Source organism: Typopeltis vanoorti, chromosome 4 (genome assembly GCF_054136105.1).
Source record: "Typopeltis vanoorti isolate ZY-2024b chromosome 4, IOZ_Tvanoo_1.0, whole genome shotgun sequence".
NCBI classification, from domain to species: domain Eukaryota; kingdom Metazoa; phylum Arthropoda; class Arachnida; order Uropygi; family Thelyphonidae; genus Typopeltis; species Typopeltis vanoorti.
In genome coordinates, this window is record NC_143552.1 from 38844856 (window position 1) to 38859362 (window position 14507).

Genomic DNA, 14507 nt, shown 5'->3' on the forward strand with positions numbered 1-14507 from the left:
TTAATCTGGTTTAAATCAAGAAAAGATTTAAACTACCCATAGTTCTGAAAACATTGAAAAATCTTTCTGACTGCGAATAACGCCTGGAATGTGATTTCGCAATGCATCTAAAAATCTGTTTAAGATTTTTAGTTGCAGTGCGAGATCACATTAAATGAGATTACGATCCCAGCCCTGAAAATATAACCAATCTAGAGTTTTATCGTATCTCAACTTTACAAAATTCTCCCAACGACTCATTTCAAATTGCAATTTGAAATGAGAATGTGGCATGAATGTACAAAGATGACGAAATATAAGAAATTAAAAGTGCAAACGTCAACAACATTTGAATTCTGCATTTCTTTTTTTACTCTTCTGTACATTTTATTATTAATGAATTGTGGTTAACCGTGCATTTTTCATCTACGTTTCTTGGCTACTTCTTTTTCAATCTCTCCCTTTCTCTCTTCACGCAAGTCTGTACTGTAACGTTCCTAGCACAGAATTCCAAATTGAATTCCTAACCATGTTCCGCCCCTCACAGTAAACTGTTATTTCGATGTATACCAATACAAAAATTTTCTATTACCGGACTGGTTCGCCGAAATCCATTACTTGGATAGATTGAACAGTTTCAACACAATCGCGAAAAGAATATACTACAAAAAAAAAAAAAAGACAAGGAACTGTACATTTAGGAAAAGGTACACAGTTGTATAGGCGTCGTGCCAGTAGCAGCAGGGAATATCTGTCTAGAGAACACGCAAAAGCGGGAGAAAAAAAAAAAAGGAGCCAATAAACTGTTTACCGAACAAATACAGGGCGTCGCCAAGACGCTAAGCACCCGTAGCAACCGGGACAGTGTGTGCGTCTTCTCTGGGAGAACGCAGGTCTCCTAATTGATGGGTTTAAGTTAGTTGCGCGATTATCAGGCAAGCAGCTGCCATAAGTGGATAGAAACACGCACGCAGACTCATTTATGCTACCTTCATTTATATCCATGTGAAAATAATTTTCCTAATAGCTTTTACAAGCATTGGGGAAAGAAGTATGGTGGGGGAGAGAGTTTATGATGAGTTTTCAAATGAATAGCTCGTACGATGATAGCCCAGCACGTTTTAACTTACGCCTTGAGCGTGGAAAGTGTTCGTGACACGTAGCCATTGTTGGCCAGTTAGCTACTGAGCGGTAACAACTTGGAAAACCTCAAAACCTGTTATTTGTGATGCTTATTCTCAGATGGTTGAGCAGGACAACGGACTTTCCCTCATCAGGAGAAAAAATCATTTCCAATGTGCAAAAACAACAAGAAATGGAAACTGAATGTGGGGAGAGAAGATTCAACAATGCAAAATATTATTACAATTATTGTAATGCATTCACCAACAGAATATTAATCACAATATCCTTTGTGGTTGTTCGTATGGAAAGGATTCGTGAATACATTGTCTGAATGATCGATCTTCTCTGCACAAAAGAACGACGAACAAATTCATTCCTTTCACGGGCAATTTGTATCGTATGCGAATTCTTTTTATGGGCATCTTTGAACCATCGTAAACAGCCACTTTCTTTGAGACTATAAGAAAGGAATATTAAGTGGACATCATGAATATAAGATATCGTTGTATAGAATCATTTAATCTGGAAATAGATGATGTCATTTCATGAGTAAACTTGCAGAAAAATTGCCGAAAGGTACCTCTATTACAATAAAGAAACTTGAATGTAAACTACACTGATAGGCGCACACGCCCTATTCTTGCATTATGTACATCACTTATGCGCGTGATTCATATCCCACATATAATTCATTCATATATCTCTGGCTCTTTAAAGTCGGACTTTGTGCGTGATGAGAATATTAGCATCTTTAAAAATAATTAGGTTTGGCTATCTGGGGGTTGATTATACTAGTAATTATAGTTAAGTTTCAATTATTTAAATAGATACAATGTTTTGTTGGTTTTCCCCCCCTCAGATTTTCGATAGTTATAAATTTTCATTTGAAAACCGCGTGGTTAACCTAGTGGTTTCGCGCTTCGCAACCATATGCTTGGGGAAGGAGTGTCCCAGGTTCGATTCCCATTGTAGACGTGAGGAATTTGAGGATCTTCCTCAGGCATAGCCAAGTTAGCTGGTCTTGGGCGCGGTCAGTAGGGTTTTTTCCCCCAGTTTATCTGGCGTTTTTCATCCCGCAAACAGGCAAACCGGCCAGTGAACATACGCCTCTACAGTCAAAAATATGTCCCCCCCCCCAGCGGCAGACCAGGCGACGGGTCGGTTGGGAGTAGTACTAACAAGAAGTCGCATCTAAAGTAACACGCGGACCCTGCATGGAAAGCGGGAATAACGCGTAGAAGAAGAAGAAGAAGAAATTTTCATTTGAAAAAACGTCTTTACGAATGATCTTCATTGAATAAATAATCTTGAAATATTACTGCGTCTATGTTAAGACTGAACCCCTTAAAATATTTCTAAACGATGTGTCTGTTATTCCAGGGCACTGCAGTATTATTGTTCAAAAATAATAATAATAACAATTTTCTATGATACAAAGCCATTATCAGAAGAAATGAAACATGGTTTAAAGGTATGTCAGTAGCTGCCTGAGAGCGTTAACATGGTTGTGAAAGAGAAAGCAAACGAGTGTAAGAGAGAGAGAGAGAGAACTCAAGTTTTCTCTCATTCATTCATAAATTATTGCATTTACTAATGGTTTGATCACAGAGCCTACGTTATCCTGAGAAACAGATTATAATTAAAAAAAAAGTTATATCTTTGAGTATCACACTTGGAGTTATAATATATGAGTTATTAATGGCAGTCTAGCTGTACTTTTTCTGTACAATGATTTCTGATGAGAAGAGGGTATTTTTGCCATCCATGTCTATTACTAGTTCTTTCCTGTTTACCGGCACAAGTCAAATCGGGGGGTGGATCTGATATTTTATAGCTATTCATTAGCTGCGTGTATTCTTCGCTGCCACACGATGATGCAAGTGGTGGACACCTTTAGTGATTACAATCTCCCATGTAGATGCAATATTGCACTGATCTTTTTGCTTTTGGTTTATTAAGTGACAGTCGTTCAACACTCAGAATGGATGTGCATTATAGCTAATATGGTAGAAATGTGCATAATCTTAGCAATCTTATATTCTATTACTCTATATTGACTTATAAAATTTCGACTATAACAAACTTCGCTTTTTATTAATTCATTGCTTCATTTTTCATTATATTTATGGAATTATCAAATTAGGAAGAATTCCAGTATTGAAGACTTTTGATTATATTATTATGATTCAAAATTCTGTTTAAATTTCATCTGATCATTTATTTCAAAAATTTTAAATTTAAATTCCATTTAGTTTGAGAATTTTTGTTTACAGTCCTTTCAAAACGAACGAAATATTTTTTGAAAATTATTTTAATTTCATTGTGACGTTATTTGTAAAGACAATGATTAAGGTTTTAATAGTAAAATCCAAATTAATTAATTGATGTGTTGTGCATTTATGTGATTTTAGAACTTAGGCAGAAATAGAAATGGTGTAGTGAGAAACTTGGTATAATCTTTATGGGATATACTCCGGGAAGGAAAAAAAAAAAATCAGCGTGATTCAATAAACACGAGAAATGACTACTTGAAATGTCCACGTATCATACCAGCACACCTTAGGCTCTCATTGTCTACCTGTTATCGCTGCAACATTAGTAGCTATGATTAGGACAAAAATTCTTAAAATGGATGTCGCGACATCCTGTTGAGCCTGAAGTAGCTTTAAGGAGTGTCCGCAAGATTAGAAAACAGATCTATTTAGATAAATGATGTCGATAAGGACATTGCCACTCCTAAAGCGGGGTGCTGAGGGAATGTTCATTGTCCTCCAAATATTTTTTTTTTTTTTTCAAATGAAAAAAAAAAAAGTAGAAGTCTGTGTTTTAGAATCTTTCCATTGGCACAACTAGGAACAAAAATACGTAGTTCTAGTATTATAGATAAATTCAAGTGCTGTAATGGTTGAGGCAATATTGCCTGCTCGTTTTGTGTTAAGTTTCATTTCGTAAAATCCATTAACTAAATATTCCACTGATAATATGTTTCTTCTGATGATAGTTTGGACAAATGCCTGAAATAGAAATGCCTCAAAAATGATGATTGGAAAAAAAAAAAAGTCAATGAAATCACCAGAGGGTTTTGGGGTTGTGTAAATAATGCTGCGGGAAAAAAAAAAGAAGAAGAAGAAGAACTATATTTGTTGTAGGTACAGAATATATCTTTTTAAATGTATGTTTTTATGTTGGTGACTGATGTTAAAATTAATATTTCTAAAATACTCTTATTAAATTAGTATATAAGTAGCAATTTGTTGATTTATCCTCATACCATTATCTGATTAATACATTAAATTACTTTCGTTAACTGATAATCTTACCAACAGATATCTCTTATTCTATTGTCATCTTAATCAGTTTGTATCCAGTCAGTGCAGTTTTATTAGAGAAAAAAAATAGTCATATTTAAGCTCAGCTTTCTAAACTGAATGCAGACTCAAGACATCTCAAGAGAACTCATGAAAACAGCAAGATTATCTTATTCCTCTGAAAATTTTGCCACGTAACGATTAATATATATTATTATTATTATTAATCCTGATAAGATTTTCTTTGATTTTTTTCCGTTTCATGTGAACTACTTAAGATTAGTGCCCACAATTTCAGCTTGGTTAACACTTAATGCGTTTTTTTTTTTCTTGTCTACGGTCACCCGTAGCCTACCCGATACATTTTGAATTGAATAGGATAGGATTTCATTTGATCGTATATGCACTCAAATAATTACTAGCTATTTAAAGACGAAAATTATATCTGCAGAAAGCTATGAATGCCGATACTGAGTACAAGATAACTCGAACGAAAACCAGCAGCGATATATTTCAAGCAAATTTTTAAACCGATGTTAATGCAATAGAATCAAAAACTCATGGTAATCATTAACTCACGATAATCCATGAGTTCATCACCAGTTTTAAAAACAGATCAAAATGATTGAGAAAATGATTAAGATTAAGAAAACATCTAAAAGCGAGAGACATATCAGCAATCCAGGGATTTCAAACACAGTCTAGATTAAAACTATTTTTCAAAAAATATGAAGTGGATTTTTGAAGGAGAGACTCTTATTTCCTACTGTCAGAAAGGATCAACCTTTCTTAGTTATGATTTCTGAGTTGGAACAAAAATGAACCAATTTTAAAATTCACAAAATAAAATCAACTAATGAACTTAAAAAATTAGGCACTTTTAAGCTAACATCATTTTAAAAAATACTATATTTCAACTATTTTGTGCTCGGCCTGTTTGTTTACCATTCACTTTGTCAATCCACAGCCCTCAGGGGCTGAGGAATTGACTGTGGAAGGACAAAAGAATAAAAAATAAATAAAAAATAAATAAATAAACTGATGCTTGCGTGACAACAACAGTAACATCATTGACAATAATATATATATTTAAAAAATGTTGAAATATTAATGGATAAATGAAAACAAAATTTTAAACAATGCATATTTAGTCATTTAAAAATAATAATGTAAATATATATATATATATTAACCGGCTATTAATAATTTTTGATGTTGTTGTTGTTGTTGTCAGAACCTGCGCTAGGGTCTTTGGCGCCCGCATGCAATTTCTATCTAAGCACCCCTTGTAACGATCCGGGAGTGTGTGGTGTGGTTCTTTCACGATAATAAAAATTTAAATTATTTGAAATTTCTTAAATAAATTTTGACAGAACAGCCACACGTTGGTTCGCTAAATGTAACGAACCGGGGGTGTTGACTAGGCAGGATAATCGTTAAAAACCCGAATATTCAAAAAATTCTTAAAAGTCAATGCAAATTTTGACAAAGCCAATTCACTTTAATCGTTGAATATAATGATACAGGGATTATATTCGGGCTTTCTCACCGACCCAAATCGCTAACAAAATTAAAATGAATTTTAATTAAAGTTAAAATTTATTTGAACTAAAGTTTAAAAATTTTTTTCATTTTACAAGTTACTAAATTCTTAGAAACTTGTAAAATTTTTTAATAATTTTTATAAGTGGAACTATCTTTTAGGAAAATAAAAGAAACTCAAGATAGATGGGAAAATAAGAAAAGAATTCAGAAATAATTAGAACATTTACTATAAGTATTCAAAAAATAACATCTTTACAGAATAACATAAATAATTAAATTACATAAATATACTTGAATTTTTTTAAATTAAATTTTCAGGGTTTTTGATTTCATATTCACAAAATTAGAAATAATGGTCTTAATGTCCAATTCCTCACATATAGCATTTTCAATAGCTATTAACTCCAAACTAACAAGCCTTTTATGTGACATACTTGCTCTTAAGTAGGTTTTAATCAATTTCAACTTGGAAAAGGAACGTTCGCCTGGCTCGTAGTCAAATTGTCGTGTCTTCTTACGTCGTCGAACTTCCGTACCAGTTTTAAATTCTTGTTCTTCATCCACCTCTTTTAGAACTTCTTTAAAATTTGTATCTGATCGATACTCTTGTAAGAATATTTTTAAGTTTTCGACAGATTGTAAAGCAAGTGTAATGTTCATATTTTTTTCTTGAAGCATTTTACTCATAGGTTTATTCTGTTAAGTAAATCATGCCAAGTTATACGAGAGCAAATAAATTTGTAGTCCTTTATTTTAGCACATAATGTTTGTGCTTCATACTGAGTTTCTTTATTAAAATTTTCATTATTTAAAATTTCAAAAAGTGCATCGTAAATTTCTCCTAACTGATATCGTAGAGGGCGGATTGCATTAATTTTACTTTCCCATCGCGTTTTTGATGACTGTTTCAATGTTAATTTTTTTACAAACGTTAAAAGGATTGCCCAATGTTTGTAAGAGAATGAAAAGAAATTGTATAATTCTTGAATAATTGCAAAGAAATTAATTATATCTACATTCACTTTGGCTACATTGTTAATGATTAAATTTAGAGCAGCACATGGCACGTAAAAAGCTCGAGGAGTTTTGTTCAAAAGGAAATTTTGGAGCCCATATTTTTTACCGTTCATATTTGCTGCATTGTCATACCCTTGACCTGGCATGTCTTCAATGGGGGTGTTCCATTTTTCCAGTTGCTCCATTATTGTTGCACATAAACCACGTCCTGTGTAATCTGATATATCTACAAAACCTAAAAAGTTTTTCCTGACAATTCCATTGTCGCAGGAAACAAAGCGAATCATAATGGTCATTTGTTCTGTTTTACTTGCATCACGTGTGCAGTCTAAAATTATGGAATAATATTTAGATTTTCGAATTGATAATAAAATTGTATCCCTGATTGCGTTACTTAAAGTTTCCAATATTTCTTTTTGTTTGTCTTTACTCAAATAGTGTTCTCTATCGTTTCGATGTAGGGCTCGTTTAACATGATTTTTCCATAACGGGATCAAACTTCCCAAACAGTTCGACTAATTTTAAAAAATTGCCGTTACTCCTTGCATATAATTTATCAGATGATCCGCGAAAAGCTAAAGTTTGGCGACCAAGGAATTTTATAAATTCAATCAAGCGTTCTAAAACACTCGTCCAATGTTTCTTTTCCATTTCATACATGCTTTGAGTCTGGCAATCAATAGTAGTTTTTTTTTTTTTAAATTTTATCACGTTCCTTCCATTTTAAGAAATTTTTCATGTGAGTTAAACTAGGCTCATGTCTATGCAAAGTTTTACTTAAATTTCTCCAATCGTTATAACCTTCTACAAGACTACTTGATTCAGTAGGTCCAAAACGTTTGCAACAAAAGCAAAAAACAGAATTTAAAGTTTCGGAATAAATGAGCCATATTCTTGGCACGAGCTCCCCGTTTTCCATTTTTCTATTATAATACGTGTCGCCAAATTTACGACCTATGTATCTCTGGGATATATTATATATTTTTTTTTGAACAGGCCCCATTTCAATTAAAACAACTCGTAATTTTTCATCAATATTTCCCCATTCACCTGGATCTTCTACATTTACAGAGACTAACAATGTGTTAGTTTTGTGGTCAACTACAACTAAATTTCTCCTAACTGTTTTTCACTTAAATCATGCGTCTTGTTATTTTGTTCAGTTGCAATAGTACTTTCATGAAAACTGGATGATATGCACGGTTCTTCAACTCTGATTTCTGATGTATCGAGTTGGTTACAATCTCCATCAGAATATTTTAATATTTTAACAAATTTATCCCAGTTTGTTTCTTAATATCTGCTTCTATCGCAGCATGACGCTTACGATTTTGTGTACCGGATACCTTTTTTTTTTTTAAATTTTTGATTCCATTTCTATTTTATACCCACAAGAAATTATTACACAACTCGACACAGAGACGAAATAATAGTCCGCACTGCGCTACTGTCAGCAGCCTACCGAGATGCGTACCATATGACTGGCTAACTAGCAACAAATGTTTTGTACGAAAATTCGTTTGCATAAAAACCGTTCGCCGTTTCACTTTAGATAGACTGCAGTAGACACAACATTCTGCAGGCAAGTTTAGCCTGCTCTAGCTGCAAAATTGTAAACAGCCAGCTGATCAAAGAGGCTGCAATATACAATTTCTTATAATTTTTATTCGGTATATTCGGCCTTATTTATTTTAATATTGATCATTCTAAGAATTTTTTGTTTTTATGATAAAAATTTTGTTTCCGAAAAATGAACTTACTAACCATGCCTCGGCAGCGGCGCCCCCTTCGCGGCGGCGCCCGCATGCTCTGCATGCCCGCTTCCGCCAGCCCTGGTTGTTGATGTCTTGTCCTTTGAAGAGTCTTAGATGTTTCCATGTGCTCCTTGAACTGCTTTGGCTATGTCGATGATTTTGTAATAATTTTTGATAACAATGCTTATAAGCATTGAAATTCGGGGTATTATTTATATTCTTTTATATTATTTATAGCATTATTTATATTGTGTTAAGTGTTGTGTGTTCGTACTGCAATTGGTTCTGTAATGAAGTTATTACAGTAGTAACTTCATTTTGCATTACAAATTGTAATTTATAAACCTTAGGTTATATTATTGAGACAACAAAAATATCTGATTACGTCAGTGTTCACAGGTAACTTGAAAATTCCTGAAGTTCTCAAGGACAAGCGTAGGATAAAACAGCACGTGTGTTTCCATCGAAATAACCGGTTCCTCCCAAAAGTGATTATTTTCTTGCCTGTTATAATAATGCCATATTCAAAACTTTACTACTCCTGTTAAATATCACTTCAGCTTTTCATTTAGCATCTTAGAATGGCATATAACTGATTACCAAATGTGAAAGTATTGAAAATATAGTCAAGGATCGGAACATAATATTTGACTTATAGAAGAATCGAGGCATTTTACTTCAATTATACGAGATCCCAGCTTTAGATTAGCAGCAAATCAACGTTAAAGATAGCATGTGAAATAAATAATAATAAACAAATAAACGTTTCGAGAATAGCGTATGAACAACGGGCTGAGGATACATCCTAATAAAGTTATTACGTATATAATTTGTGTAGGTAGCCATCAGCAACACCTGCACAAATTTTACTGTAGGTAGTATGTAGGTGAATTGCAATAATAGTCTTACGCATGATTCGGATTACAGCACAGCCAGATTTATTCTCTGAAAGTGTTATATTACCAGCAGTAGAAACTTGTTGAATTAGTGACATGTATAATTCATCTCACTCATCTAATCTATAATTAAATTTGAACGGTATACACAATCATGTGACTGTTTTATTATGTTTTGTTATTAATAGATTATATATTAAAGTGTTATATTTAAATTTGCACAAAAATTATGCAATGATTCTGATTATGTGTAATATTGAAGATAAGTACATTAGTCATCCGCGATAAATATAGTTCCTAGCCGTCGGACAAATGGTTTGTATGATGAATCCTTATAACTGTTAAACACCTGGAAAGATGGAAGGTTATCGAATCATCATGAAAGTTTAAAGTCGACCATTTGGGACTGTTTCAGAGTAATGCAGATTATTATTTCTCGTTCATTTTTACTGAAATAACTCGGAGATGAAAATCATCTCCTAGTTCTTCCTTTAGGAACTTTGCGTGACTTACAATAACTTATGACGTCACCACACTCGCGTGCGTCGTTCGACGTGCAGTATTAGTCTCTCCTCGGACAATGTGGTATATTCTTCATTACCGAGATTTTAAATCGTGTGTTTATTTTTTGGGGAAAAAAATCTATTTTTCTTCCTGTTTTTCTGGAACGAGTTACTACACCTAATTTATGGATTTCTTTGTTGAAATTTCATATTTGTGACATGTTTTGAAGGAAAATAATTTAGCGGATCAATTACAATCACCGTGTATTTGTTTGCAAAAGAAATTTCTCTTAGGGTATTATGAGTAAACAAACCATTCTGAGAATTATATAGAATGGTGCTTTCGGAGAGTAACAGTCACGCCATCCGCTTCCTAAGCTTGTAATATTTCAAGGACGAAGTTTGTTAAGCGTTTATCTTCTGTCAAACAATGCAATTGCAAACTGTCGATTCCTTTCATATCTCATATAAGTTTAATTGTATACTCTTAGTTTGCGTTAGACATTTCGTGAGAGAAGACTTTCATCATTAGATTTTCAGTTGTGTAAACAGAAATGGGAATTACATTTCTGTTTTAATAGTTGACCAGGTTTCATTTTCTTAAGAGATATGAATAACTTTTTTTTTTTACTTGAAGTATACTGAAAGAATAATATTGACAAGCTATGATCACTATTGTTAACACAACATATTCAGCTAACAGTCTGTTAGCTGAATATTTGGTGTCTATATTCAAGTTATTTCTAGATGGGCGCAGCGCTTACCTAGAAACAGTTATTAGTTGTAGAACATTTCATTTTATTACGCATTAATTGACGATATGCAAATTTTCGTATAACACCAATAAAATATTTTATTAAAATTATCTATATTTTATAAAAAAAAATATAGCTAATTAAGATGTCCTCTGTGAACAGACCGTCAGTTATTGCCATCCACTACTTAAGTACTATAAAATGAATTATGTCTTGAGTTTGTTTTAAGATAAACTATTAAAACAAGATACACAAATATTCATCATAAACGGTATGGTGGTGCACTGAAATATTATTATTTTTTTATAATTTCTTCTGAAATCTTCATCTTACCGTGTTTTCGAAAGGAATATTACACTGATTTATTTAGTTTATTAAAAAAATACATGCTTCAAACGGATGAAGAACACTGCAGGGAGCTGTTCTATAATGCGGAATTAATAAATAAATACAGTAAAATATATTTGTGTTTTATATCATTCAAATCTCGCAATATCTTAAGGACCGCATTATCTACAGTGTGGATTCTACACTGTCCCTTCTCACGTTCCATTGTTATCCACCAAGTTTGAGACAAGACATTAATTACTGCGATATTATATTACAAGCAAAGATGCGAATGCACTTATCTAGTCATCCTCACTTTTAATGTATATACTCTATATGGATTAAAGCACCGGTTGTAAGCAATCCAATTTATTCGTTTTTCAATCCAAAATCTGATATATAACTGCAAACGGTTTTTTATACTGATTATACAAAAATATGCTCTGCACATAACCGTTGGCCGTATAAGGTATTGCAGGGTCATCAATAAGCATAAAATGACTAATAAATAGGGTATATCTAAACTCGAAAATTTAGGCTCCCTCTTGGGCAGAAGATGCAAACTGCCTTAGGCGGTTCATGATTTATACCTATAGAATTCTTGGACCCACTATCACCACGTTTTCCATATTTCTTCTTTTATGGGAGGTTTTGACCTTTTTGCCATTCTCTTGGATAATAGAACGAACAGTCGCCCACTTCAGGTGTTTTTAGACAATTTCTTAGAGGAAATCAAGATAGTAAAAAGTAACAAAATATAATTCTAAAAATAACAGAGAAACAGCTAAAACGTTTCTTAGCTCTTGTAACCGGATGGTCATCAACTTAGTCAATTCAGGAGACAGGTGCTTGTCTGGGGAGGGGGGGGGTATAACTTTTGGATAGTTGAAAAAAATGTAGTTGAAATAACATTTGTAGAAGGAATATGGGGCTAGAAATATAAAAATTGAGGTTTGTATTACAAAAACATGAATGCAATATGAAAACGAGTGGAAATACATTATCACGCGCTGTGTTAAGAATGTGTTTTGGTGGAAAAGGTGCGTTTTTTTTTTAATCGTCAAACAGTACTTTTGCCGATATAAAAATGTTTCGACCACATCACCAAAACAATAGCTTGTTCGATCCCCCCCCCCCCACGTCTCCGTAGCGCAGTCGTAAGAATGATCGTGTCTTTTATTGGAGACCTAGATGTTAGAATCTTCTTCTTCTATGAAGGGTAGGGGGGAAGAGACATTTATAAGAACTTCCATCTGAAAGAGTCATCCGATCAGCTTTACTATATTAGTACACCCGAAATCGTCCGTGAGATTGATTGAAGATGAATTGGGGATGCCAACATCAACTGTGCACAACATTTTGACCGAGCGTTTGGGGCTTCGTAAACTGAATTCGCGATTTGTTCCCCACAAGTTGACTGACGACCAAAAAAATGTGTCGAATTGAACAAGGATTCAAACTTCCTTGAAACGATCATTACTGGTGACGAAACGTGGTGTTTTGAGTATGAACTCTTTTTGAGTATGAGTGCTGAGTGGTGACCACCAGAAGAGGGGCATCCGAAAAAAAGTCGCTTGGAGAAGTCAAAAGTAAAGAAAATGCTGATTTGTTTCTACGACTCCAAGGGCATTATCCACAAAGAATTCGTTACGCCTGGCCAAACGGTCAATGGTGAGTTTTATCTCGAAGTTTTTGAAGCGATTGATAGCGAAAATTCGTCGCGTACGGCATGAGTATCGTGATGCAGGCAGCTGGTCACTTTTGCACGATAATGAACCATCTCATCTTTCGAACATTGTAAGACAGATAGTCCTACCACCTCCGTATGAGACGGAGGTGGTAGGACTATCCCTCCCGGACACTTCGGGTTGTCATCTCGCACAATAAACAAACCAGACAGAAGAATACACATAATTTGATAGGATTAACCTCCCTAACTGAAGCACTATCAGTAATAAACCATTTATGATCTTAACAACCCTTGTAGAACCCTCTATAGACTCCAGAAGATTCTGGAAATCAGTCCACTATAGAGTGGGCTGCAAGCGGAATATTCCTGAATACATCGTTGTGTAGTCGGTATTGACTGCATAAAGATATTACTCGCGTTAGATGGGTATACTTCAATCGAAATACAAGAGTAACAGTTCGGGTCAACTTGCCATCCATCAGAGGATGTATCTGATTAAAGGTTGTCTTTCTTAAATTATCAACTTTTCATGAATTGCACTGTGATCCTCGTAGTTTCTCCCAGATGATGGTTTTCTATGCCCAGGATGCATTACCGCAGTTTTCCCACACTTAGAATCAGAATGATCAGTGCGTAGTTTATTGCTACAGCGGTGTATTACTGCTTGTTATGGGCATTGTGTAATTTTCAAGATTGACGAGCCGGATGTTCAACGGTAACTTGTGCGTGACAAAATTGCACAGTGATGCGGAATGAATACGGGAGCATTTGCCGCCAATCTGCACCTCGGCTGCCGCCGAGCTGGCACGTGCGCCTATATACCGCAAATGTAAACAGTGATGTAGTCTAAGCACAGTGGATTTGTCTGTAGACTGCATACACAAAACGTGCAGTTAGATTTGACCCAATATATGTAACAGTGCATTGTGGGTAAAATGAATGGTTTTATTGATTTACAAAATATTAATTTCTGGAAAAATTTCAAAAAGAAATCAGTTAAATTTCTTTAAACTGTGCGTAATACCGTACTGTACTTAGATATAATAATATCTAAAATATTATTATATCTTTGATATAAAAGCGACCTTTATATGTTCCTCAATTAGTATAGTTTTGAAAAGATTCATTAAATTATTCACTTTAAGATGCTTGTCATAAAGTACTGATAACATTAAAGCACTCCAGTGTAATGATATTAGCTTTTACTATGAGCAATAAATTCCCGTTTACGTGTGCAAACTACTAACATCCATCTTTGACAATAGTCACTGTGGAACACTTTGTATGATATGCATTCTATTATTTAAGATGAGAATTTCGTATTCATTGCTGTCTTCATATGAAGGGGAGTATATTGACATTTCCACGTACTGTTTCAGTCCATGGTTTACTTATAAAAGTTTATAACGACAGAAAGTAGGGAAATGCTTTTGGGGAGTTATATTCGAACGTCTCAGTTCTGACAGGTCATGCTTTTATATCACAAACATTTTAAGATTACAAATACGAGTGAGAGATGAATTGATGAGTGGGAGGGACACACATACACATCAGTCTTCTTCTGACTAGACATGGGTGGAGAAGATAATGTGAAATAAATAGCTAATC